The sequence below is a fragment of the Arvicanthis niloticus genome, chromosome 12 (genome assembly GCF_011762505.2).
Source record: "Arvicanthis niloticus isolate mArvNil1 chromosome 12, mArvNil1.pat.X, whole genome shotgun sequence".
Classification (NCBI taxonomy): domain Eukaryota; kingdom Metazoa; phylum Chordata; class Mammalia; order Rodentia; family Muridae; genus Arvicanthis; species Arvicanthis niloticus.
The window spans coordinates 49,224,187-49,227,084 of record NC_047669.1 but is presented as its reverse complement, the minus strand read 5'-3'; the positions used below and the strand labels follow the sequence as shown (position 1 = coordinate 49,227,084).

The following is a 2,898-nucleotide window of genomic DNA, read 5'->3' as shown; positions in this document are numbered from 1 at the left end:
GAGTGCCAAGCTCTACCCTAGAGATTTCCAAGTCAGTAGGACTGCCTCAAGACCAGAAACTTCTATTTCTAACAAGTTTGCAGGTATCCCATCTGGGAGCCACATTTTTGGGTGCATTGCTTTAATAAAAGACCAAAAGAAAAAAAATGTTTTTAAGACTGCTTTATACTTTAACTCAACAAAATATTTATCAGATACATGGTACAAATAAATCATCCTATTAAGTGTTCTAAAATGTTTATGACAGTGGGTGAGATATGACCAGCTTCTCATGAAGCTGTTAATTTGATAACTTACTAGAATACCCGAAAAGCCTTAAAAATAAGAATTAATGTACTTTGCAAAATTTATGGGAGAAGTAACTATCTTAGAGAGTGGCTTTTTGTTTAGAATATTACAGCTGACTTTGGGAAATTATTTAGAAATCATGTTTTTACTTGCTTTAATTTTTCTCTTAATTGAAGTATAACGTGACAACTATATCCTACTACAGATCAGCATCATTCAGCTTCAAATGTTTTTATAATTTGCTTTAATTCAGGTAAAGTACTAAAAAGTGTCTGATAGAAGGCACTCAAACACTTTGAAATTTATGGACATATAATTGCATGCAAATATTTCTAATATCAAAAAAAAAAGATGCAGTGTAATTTCCTCCTCGGGGCCACATAACAGAATCTCCAGAAAGCCTGTTAAAGGTCTGATAGTCAAGTCTATGCCAAGAAATAGTGATTTGAAATCAGATATGCTGAAAATTTTAAAGTGTTGCTCACAGGAATGATTCTTGTGTGCTTATAGGATTTAGGAACACCATACATTTTTCTAAAAGCAGTAAGACAAAATTCTAGGGAGATAGGACAAGGAAAGACTTTGAAATAGACTTGGCATGTCTTTTTGATAGGTAATAATTGGTAGGAACTTGATGTAAAGAAGACATTTTCCATTAATTAATTATTACAACTACCTTTGAAATAGGTGTTAATCTTTCTTTTAAAATATGTCCTAGTCTCTGAGTCACAGAAAACTTGTTGCTTACTTAAAACAGAGTATTGAAAGAAGCCCACAGCAGAATCAAAGAATTGAACATCAATATTTCTTCTTTCAACACTATACTCAATTCTTCATAAAGAAAGGGAAATATATTCAACCCCACCCACAGCAATGGCCAAAGGCACATTTTGTTGGTGTTGTTGATCTTATATCAGTCAAGGGCAAAGCAGATGGAAGCTCTTTGTTTATCCTGTCCTGATGCCTGACTTAATGGCCAACACCATTTTATGCCTAGGACACATTAAACCCAAACCAAACCAAATCAAATCAAATCCAGGCTGCCCAGTCAGTGCAGGAGAAAAACAGAGACCTGAGCTGGTTAGAGGGGGCATTCACAGACCAGCCCTCCACCACACAGGCCTGCCATAGACACACAGAGCCCCACCTACCACTACACAGTACAGGGAAAAAGAAGAAAGACAAGACAGAGAACTTTGGACTGCCATGGCACCCACAGACTTGCTTTCCTACACAGGGCACAGGCAGGCCATAGACACCAGCTTACAGCCCCACCGTGGCCATGCCTCTTGGGTCTGACAGATGTCACCCAGGGACCTACCATCATAACCAGCCTGCATGGAAGCCACCATAATGTGCAAGGACATATGGGGGACAGATGGGGGAGGAAGAAAAGTGGAGCAGCCTGAGCATTATGAGAGGAGATGGGAATGGAGACTTGAGGGCATAGAAGAGTAGCCTTTCATGAGTGGCCAGCCTCACCACCTCCAGCCAGTGAGGGGCCATAGTGATGTCCTAGGACAAGCGGCTCTTGAAGGCCATTTCTGGGTTCATGGCTATAAAGCAGCAAGAGGTAGTGTGAATAGCTCATATTCCACTAGAGATTATGGGGATATCCCTGGTCAGGGAAGTGGCTGGGGACCACATGGACTTTCAGGGGCTGTCAGAAATGGCCCTGCCCCTCACTGTCTGGAGAGCTGGCCTCACCTCTCCTGGTAGCACTCTGGAGAGTAGACCCTGCAACTCACCTGGATAGCCCTCCAGAGCTGATCCTGGTGGTGGGGGCACAGGTGAACAGTCCTTAGGGCAGAAGCCCTTAGGGCAAGAGTTCTGGAGAGCTGGCCCTGCTTATCCTCAGCCAAGAGATTGCATAGGTGCTGGCATGAGGCCTTCACACACACACACACACACACACACACACACACACACACACACGCACGCACACACACACACACCTGCAGCACTCCAGAAAGCGGGCCCTATACACGATAGAGCTTGCCCTGATTGGGGGAGAGGGGCCAGTGAGCCATATCTATAGCATGAAAGCAGAAGAGCTGACCCAGCCTCATGCATGAATGGAGCAGTGCTGGAGAGCCCTCCCTGGTGGTATAGATAAGGTAAAGCCAGCAAGCTGACTAGCTCATCTGCCACCCAGACCCAGATCCAAGGCTCTGAGTTGGCCCACCTTAAAAAGCTATATCATCTGCACATGGCTGAGATGTGTGAAAGAGACAATTCAATTCATCCAAAGCTACAGGATCTCCATGACTCAAGGCAACAACAGGATAACTGGAAGTCAGGTAAGAATTCAATGTTGATGGTGTCACAGAAACTAAAGACCTGGAACCAAACCAAAGATCCATTCTAATGAACCAAGATCATTGCGATTAACAGAGTTACCTAATCCTCTTTATGCCCTGGGTTTGTAATATGTACTGTTGAAATACTAAGTTCATTCTACCACTAAGCTTTATATTATAAAATAAAGTGAACCGATATGCTAACATTAGCAATTCCTGTGGATGAATAGAAAAGGAATAACCAATAGGGATGATTTGGTGTTTGACTATTATCTTAGTTAAGGATTTATTGCTTTGAAGAGACACTATG

At 42.3% G+C, this 2,898-nt stretch overlaps 1 non-coding gene across 1 annotated transcript; it reads left to right on the top strand.

Moving 5' to 3' along the window:
• Positions 1–1,150: 1,150 nt before the first annotated feature.
• LOC117718319 (small nucleolar RNA SNORA48) lies at positions 1,151–1,294 on the top strand. The gene has a single exon (XR_004608017.1). It is a non-coding gene; the product is annotated as a small nucleolar RNA SNORA48 (small nucleolar RNA).
• Positions 1,295–2,898: the final 1,604 nt, after the last annotated feature.